An 8167-nucleotide genomic window follows, 5' to 3' on the forward strand; every position below is an offset into this window, starting at 1 on the left:
GAGTTGGACAGGAGTGAGGCGACTTAGCAGCAGCAGCAGCTACTGTTTCTGCCTGGATAATCCCATGGACAGAGGAGCCTGGTAGGCTACAGTCTATAGGGTTGCACAGAGTTGGACATAACTGAAGTGACTTGGCATGCACACATATAATTTTTATATACTTATATACGTACATACATTATTTTTCATGTTCTTTTCCATTATGGTTTATCAAAGGATCTTGAATATAGTTCCCTGTGTTACACATTAGGAGCTTGCTGTTTATCACCTCTTAACTTTGTAAGCAGTTCCCTAATATCTGCTCTCAAAATCTTACTCTTCCATGTATACAATTGTTTCCCCTGACAGAATTATATTATCTATAACTGCCACTTTTTGACACAGGAGATGCAGAAATGACCAAGGTAAAATCTCAGATGTGATGGAGCTTACCTTTTAGTCAGGGACACTGACACTCAACACACGCTATATAACATAATATCAGTTAGTGATACCCTGAGAGGAAAACTAAGAGCAGGGGCTAGCGCGACCACCATTGTAGACAGGGCAGTCAGGGTAAGTCTTTGAGGAAGTGGCATTCAAACAGAATGACCCCCTGGCCCTACTGGGCCGTGGGAGCTGCTCTTCCCAGGTAGAGCAGTAAGAACCAAGACCTTAAGGAAGAGGAAGCCTGCTGTGGGAAGCAACAAGCAAGATGCGTTGTTTAGATGGGACTAAGTAAGCAAGGGAGAGTAAGGCAGGGATGTTCAGGTCATGATAAGGAATACGGAATTTTATTCTTCTAAGCATAGATATTTTTGATTAGGGATTAATTACATAACTTATTTTTATTTTAAAAGATGACACTGGGTCCTTTGTGAAGAAAAGGCTGTGGTGGGGAAGTTGGGAGTAGGGAGATTATGGCTGCTGACTTCAAGTAGAGGACCATGGCTTGGCTTGGATTGGGTATGCAGCGGAGCTGATGAGAGGATCAACTCAAGATAGATTTTCAAAGAGGAGACAGGGAATTGGAATTGAATGTGGAATGTGAAGGGAAGAGGATCCGTTACTGAATACAAGAGAATCAATACCTAATTGGTTGAACCATTTATTAACTGTAAGACAGGAAAGGAGTTTGCTGCAGAAGTGAAAAGAATTAAATGATATTTTGAAGATTTTTTTTTTGAGAGTAGAAGGATACTGATATTATAATTGATACATATCAACTTTCATAGGAAAAGTCTTTTAAAATGCCTTAATCCACTTCATTACTTTGTTAAGTGGAGTTTAATGAAGAAATTGGGTATTTCTGTCATGCCTGATGCTCCTGTGGGTTATTATCATCATTATTCTGAGTATCGGTTGTCAGTATTCAGGGCTCTGACTTAAGACATGAACGACAAGGGCGACTCAACACGAATAGAATGGACCATGAAGATGAGCTCAGAGATTTTCAAATAGAACAATCTGTATAATGTACACTGTGGTTTCCAAGGGTGCATTATGTAGAATTTTGAGTAATTTTTGTTCTGCTTTTTATTATTTTGTATTTTCTAAAGTTTTCAAATGACAAAATATTTGTTTTTCACTAGTATTCAGAATTCATATGTGAATATATTTTCACTGTTTAAGATCTAGGTGATTAAAAAAAAAAAAAAGATCTAGGTGATATGTAAAAGTTCAGAATCCAGAGGTGAAAATTCCCCCTAAGATTCCTCTAAATATACACATACCAAGAAGTGTAGATTTTAACATTTCATTTTATACTCTCCTAGTTTTTTTCTTTGCCTTTAAGTGTGTCTATCATAACTTCATCTTACCATTTTGTTCATATCTATCTATCTATCTTTAGTGTGCTAAGTTGCTTCAGTCGTGTCTGCGACCCTAAGAACTTTAGCCAACGAGGCTCCTCTGTCCATGGGCTACTCCAGGCAAGAATACTACAGTAGGTTGCCATGCCTTCCTCTAGGGGATTTTTCCAACCCAGGGGTCAAACCTGTGTCTCTTGCATCTCCTGCATTGGCAGGCTGGTTCTTTACCACTAGCACCATTGGAAGCCCACCTATCTATGTCTACAAATACATATACATATCTTTTCAAAGTAAATGAACTCACATTGTATGCATTATTATATAACTTGTATTTTTCTACTTAATACTGTGTCTTGGATTTGCTACTATGTTGGAAGATGTAGTTATACTTCACTACTAATAAAATAGAACAGTATCTGACTCATAGCCCATAAAATAGGTGGCAGGTCCCTTATGTAACTATTTCCCTATTGAATTACAGGTTTTTTAAAAATTATTATTATTTGATAGTACAAGTAATACTGCAAAGAATATAAATATGTAATATTTATACTTGTATAAATATCACTTTAGGTTAGTTTTCTAGAAGCAGTACTGTTTGATCAAAAAGTATACACATTTTAAATCATTGTACATACCGAAAGATGGCCCTTTAAAAAGATTTACCAATGCAATGGCACCCCACTCCAGTACTCTTGCCTGGAAACTCCCATGGACGAAGGAGCCTGATGGGCTGCAGTCCATGGGGTCGAGAAGAGTCGGACATAACTGGGCGACTTCACTTTCACTTTTCACTTTCATGCATTGGAGAAGGAAATGGCAACCCACTCCAGTCTTCTTGCCTGGAGAATCCCAGGGACGGGGGAGCCTGGTGGGCTGCTGTCTATGGGGTCGCACAGAGTCGGACACGACTGAAGCGACTTAGCAGCAGCAGCAATAGTCCATCTCACTATACATGAGAATAGTCCTTTCTCCATAGCTGGTGGCTTTAACTTACTTGATTACTATGTTTTTTGTTTTTGTTTTCGGAGGCACCATGGTGGGAGGTTAGGGTCAGACAAGAAATTTAACTTTCCATAAGCCCCACTAGTGTCTCCAAATTTGTTCTTTCATACAGAAAGATATTTTTTTACTTCTTTGTAAAGTGCTTTGTAAATACAGTTTTCAAGCTCTCTCTTTCTAACCAAATTGTTTGGATTGCCTATTTAACCCAATAGTTGTTTAAAAGATAATATAAAATTTTGCAAAGTGATATTCTATAGATAGTGTAAAATATGCTTAATTTATATTTTTGCTGTATTGTAATTAGAGAATACAGTTGTAATTTATTGAGCTCTTTTTTACAACCATTATGTATGGCTGCATGTTTCATGTGCACTTGAAGGAATGTTTATTTACTTTTTCCTATTTTCTGGGTATAGAGCTTTATTTTGCATGGTAGAACTTTTCATTCACAAGGTTATTGTTTTATTTAATCCTTGATACCCTATTTACTTTATTTATTTATCTATTTTGTCCAATATTGGGAGATGGCATTAAATTCTCCAACAGCAGTTATGGATTTTTCAATTTTTTCTTCTATTTTTTATGAGATTTGTTTGAAATATTTCAAAGCAGTATAGCCATGTGAAAAATATTTTAGAATGTTATAGCCTTTCGGGTGGATCAATTTGTATGTTTCACTCTGTCTAGTTTATGGCCCTTCTTACCCATTTAATCTTATTTTAACTCTATCTTATCATCTTTTTCCCCCTTCTCCTTTGCTTGCTGTCTCTCTCAAACCCATCATTTTCAGACATTGTTTACATACCATTGAAAAAGAATCCTGCTTGGCCTTTGAGTCAGAAGATTTGTATCTTTTTCAGTTATTTGTTGATATTTTTCTATTCTGTTTCTTGTTGTTTCTAGCCCAAATTTCTGGGTCTCTTCTCTGTTCTCTTTTAATTTCACTGTGAGACTTTCCATCTATTTTTCCTTTTATGCAGAACTGTAGAATACAGGAGAATTTCTTGGCTGTATCTTCCCAGGAACTAATTTTCTGTCTGTCTATGTATGTTTGGCCCAGCCTGAGTGCTGTGATTCTCAGTATGGCAATTATATACAGCATATCTCAACATACATCCGTTTGATTGTTAGGGATTCTCAAAAATCAGCCAATAAACAGTGTTTTGAATTTGAATTTCTTGTACTTCATGAGCAGCAAAGTACCAGAAAATGTTCCCAGTTTTTCAGTTGTTTTGTGTTGTATTATGTGCTTGGCCAAAAATATTCAAAGTTGCACAATATATAGCAGTGATAAAACTGACCATTGTAATACAATCACTTGTTTGAAAGTGTAATATCACTTGTATTATTTCCATTGATTCATTTCGTCCTATAAAAATTGATTGAACCTTTAAATTAGAGGTTGACTGTTCTAATCTTTGGGCCAAATACTTTGCTCATGTGTACAGTTACTAATATCCTCAAAACGGTTTATGGAGAAAGCATAATCAGCCAAATTATAGAGTAAAAGTTCAAAAAAAGCATATTGTTAGGTTACATAGTAATAACTGATATGAACCGTTGACACAAATCTTCATTTAAATGGGATTTGACACTCTGTTAGTATCAAGTTGTGCCAACTTAGAAGCTCAGTAATTGAAACAAGAACAATTTCCTGAGATTTTTTTTAAATAAAATAATTACTCTTGAAAGATGGGAAATGCCTATTCTCTGTGTTGTGCTAATTACTTTGGGCATTAGCACTGCTAATGAATTTTGGTGATACTGTTTGTCACATGTGTGCAATCTTGGTGGTTTTCTCACCTTTGCTTTTGTGATCGCCACTTTGCCATTGAACAGGTGATGACTTTGTACTGTCTGGTTTGCCTTCAGTTATTCCATGGGAAGGACGGATTTGCTGGAGGTAGAGGATAGCAATCACTCAACTCCTGGGTGTGCCCGGTTCTCTCTGGGGGTTTGGAGCTATCAGGGGTATAAGCCCTGGTCCTGCAGCATCTCTCTACTTGCCTTGTGAAGTGAAAGTCACTCAGTCGTGTCCGACTCTGAGACCCCATGGACTATACAGTCCATGGAATTCTTCAGGCCAGAATACTGGAGTGGGTTGCTGTTCCCTTCTCAAGGGGATTTTCCCAACCCAGAAATCAAACCCAGGTCTCCTGCATTGCAGGTGGATTCTTCACCAGCTGAGCAGCCCTCTACTTGCCTTAGTGAAGATAAAAGATGAAATTACCTCTGCCTTCCTCTGCTGCACTCAAGCCAGAAAGGACCACGTGGCTTAGCTGTTCTGTAGAGTTCTCCGAATCATCACCCATTTAAGGACCAGCTCTTCTGAAACACCTCTTTGATTCTGTTACATCTGGGTTTGAAGTTCCCCAGCCCTGCCCCTGGCTCCACAGCAGTCTTCATCTGCTTCCCCCAGGGTTGCTTTTACATAGATCCAGTTCTGGTCTCTTTCTCAGGAAGTCCTGAAACCTTCTGCTTTGTTAATAGCACTTGTATAGCCATTTGCTATAGAAATGCATTTCCCACATTTTCATGTGATTTGTGTGTAGTTGGGTGGGAGTAGACTTAAAATTTTAGATATCATCTAGTCAGTCTCTTCCACATAAATGTCTTGTAATTAGAAAAAAAAATCCTCATCTGATACTTATAATAAAAATCATCATAATTACTGTATGTACTCTTTCTAAAAAAAAAAAAAGTTGAGCAAAATCCAACTGAGCCACTGTCTGCTGTCAGGAAGGAACCTGGCCTTCTGTGTAAAAAGGGTGAATATCTGATACTTGTGATGAGGTTGAACAATGCTTTTTTATTAATAACGAATTGATGACTGCCCTGGCATTGTCATCCTGAGTATATAGAGAGAAGTGGGAAACTAACCTGAGTGAATGTGAAGAGGCAAGAATCCTCGAAGGTGACAGAATTTATTTTTAGGCTTTCTGTGTGCTTCCCAGCACCACAAATTACAGCCGCTGTGAGGTGAGCTGCGCAGGGCTGGCCAGGCCCCCTTTCCCCAGCTGCACTTTGAACAAAGGCAGCGTCAGGCAGAGCCGGCTGCATTTGCCATGCTGGTTTTACGTAAGGCTCACATAATTGCATCGACAGTAACTCAGGAGCACGGGGATTTTTCCTTTTCTCTAAAATATGTCCCGGAGTCAAGAAAAACTTACTGCTTCATATTCTCCACATCCTGCAGGTTGCTTTTCTTCTAGGCATTATTTGTAAATCCTATAATTTTTGTTAGGCAGAACTTCTGTGGGAAATATTTTATTTTGCTTTCTCAGCAGGTATATTTCTGTCAACTTCAATTAACCAGAATTTAAGGGTCTTTGTTTCGGTTCAGTGGTTCGACTTTTGTTTTTGGCTCAATTTCCTTCTAAAGATGAAGAGAAAGTGTCAGCAAAGAAAAAAAAATATGGTTTATTTCAACACAATACAACATAGCAACATATATATATACACACCCATACGCATATTGAAGCAAGTGATAGAGCCATGTCAGTTAAATCTCTATGAAACATTCTATGGTTTTTGTGCCTTGAACAGTGACAAGTGATGCTCAAAAGGATGCCTTACCTCCAATTAAAATAAATAAATTTATATTAAAAAATTTTTAAAAAGTAAAAATAAAGCTGCCATCCAAGTTTTGTGGCAGACAAAAAAAAATAAAATAAAAATTTGCAAGATAATCGACTGATCAGAAAAAAAGCTTAAATACTATTTTTTATAGTATCTTTACCCAGCAGGGATGTGGAAAAAGAGAGTTGTAACTATGAGAAGCTTTGCCTGGCAGGTGCTCTGGTCTTAGAAACACTGTCGCTGGCAACCTGCAATGTGACAGGAAGCCAACCAAGGGATAAATACCATGACCTCTCTCTTCCCCGCCCTTCAGTTTTCTGTTGATGTCTCACAACAGCTGAAAACAACTAGAAGCCAGAGGGTGAGGGGCCCTGGCGTTGAAATTCACAGAAGTTACCATTTCAGGTAACAATTAAAAGATGCTTACTCCTTGGAAGAAAATTTTATGACCAACCTAGACACCATATTAAAAAGCAGAGACTTTCCTTTGCCAACAAAGGTCTGTCTAGTCAAGGCTATGGTTTTCCCCGTAGTCATGTATGAATGTGAGAGTTGGACTAGACAGAAAGCTGAATGCTGAAGAATTGATGCTTTTGAACTGAGAAGACTCTTGAGAGTCCCTTGGACTACAAAGAGAGCCAACCAGTCCATCCTAAAGGAGATCAGTCCTGAGTGTTCATTGGAAGGACTGATGCTGAAGCTGAAATTCCAATACTTTGGCCACCCAATGTGAAGAACTGACTCATTTGAAAATACCCTCATGCTGGGAAAGATTGAGGGCAGGAGGAGAAGGAGATGACAGAGGATGAGATAGTTGGATGGCATCACCGACTCAATGGACATGAGTTTGAGTAAACTCCGGGAGTTGTTGATGGACAGGGAGGCCTGGCGTGCTGCAGTCCATGGGGTCGAGAAGAGTCGGACACAACTGAGCGACTGAACTGAACTGAACTGAACCATTTAAGGATCTGGAACAGGGTGAGGAGGAAAGAGGATCTAATATGTAACAGAGATGCCTATGGAGGGCATGATTGCCTCTCACTGATATTTGGGTATCCTTCCTTGTAGCAACACTGAGCAGTGGGGTTGCTAGTGCCCTTCAGTTCTACCAGTGGCACAGCTTGCCTGGAGGTATCTGATCCCAACTTCTAATGGTTCTCTAAGTCTGTGGGACACTCTGGTTTTCAATTCTGGGCTGAAAGAATGGCAAACTTCTCAGTTTCTAAACCATAGGATGATACCCTATTCTCTCGTGTGAAAATCAGATTTTTGAGTAGTTAGTAAGTTCAAATTGCAATGCTATGCTAAGTCACTTCAGTCGTGTCTGACTCTGTGCGACTCCATAGATGGCAGCCCACCAGGCTCCCCCGTCCCTGGGATTCTCCAGGCAAGAACACTGGAGTGGGTTGCCATTTCCTTCTCCAATGCATGAAAGTGAAAAGTGAAAGTGAAGTCGCTCAGTTGTGTCCGACTCTTAGTGGCCCCATGGACTGCAGCCCACCAGCCTCCTCCGTCCATGGGATTTTCCAGGCAAGAGTACTGGAGTGGGGTAAATGGGTGGCAGGCAGGATTTATTCTAATGAATGACACAACACTAAAGATCAACTGTCTTATCCATGAACTACAGGAACTCTGGTTTTAGAATGAACCCTCCGAGATGCAGACTGTTAATCTTAGCAAACGAACAGTTAAGTGAGTCCAAATTCCAACTTTACTTTTTCAGTATGTTACTAATTAAAGACTAAGCATATCCCAAATTGACTGCCATGAGGAATACCTGCTGCTCCTTCAAG

This window comes from Bison bison, unplaced genomic scaffold (genome assembly GCF_000754665.1).
Source record: "Bison bison bison isolate TAMUID 2011002044 unplaced genomic scaffold, Bison_UMD1.0 scf7180017864145, whole genome shotgun sequence".
NCBI classification, from domain to species: Eukaryota; Metazoa; Chordata; class Mammalia; order Artiodactyla; family Bovidae; genus Bison; species Bison bison.